This window comes from Wasmannia auropunctata, unplaced genomic scaffold (genome assembly GCF_000956235.1).
Source record: "Wasmannia auropunctata unplaced genomic scaffold, wasmannia.A_1.0 LD336103.1, whole genome shotgun sequence".
In the NCBI taxonomy this organism is placed as follows: domain Eukaryota; kingdom Metazoa; phylum Arthropoda; class Insecta; order Hymenoptera; family Formicidae; genus Wasmannia; species Wasmannia auropunctata.
The window spans coordinates 1854430-1854837 of NW_012026787.1; positions in this window are offsets into that span (position 1 = coordinate 1854430).

The following is a 408-nucleotide window of genomic DNA, read 5'->3' on the forward strand; positions in this document are numbered from 1 at the left end:
CATTAATTCAAACGGTGTCAATCCCGTTGCCGTGTGTGGCGTGGTATTATACGCGAACATCGCGTAGGGTAGCCACTCGTCCCAGTCCGACTGTTCTTCGTTAATGTAATGTCTCAGATATTCCGCGAGAGTACGATGAGATCGTTCGAGTGCCCCGTTGCTTTCCGGGTGATACGCGGTTGTTTGTATTTTTTCTATTTTTAACAGTTTACATACGTTTTTAAATAGTTCGCTTGTGAAATTAGTGCCTTGATCGCTTAGCACCTTTTCGGGTACTCCGTGCTCTGTTATTATTTTCGTGACGAAGGCCTTCGCGACCGAAGCCGCCTCCTGATTAGGTAATGGAATCGCTTTGCTGAATTTTGTTAAGCTATCCTGGAATGTGAGCACGTACTTATTCTCTGTATT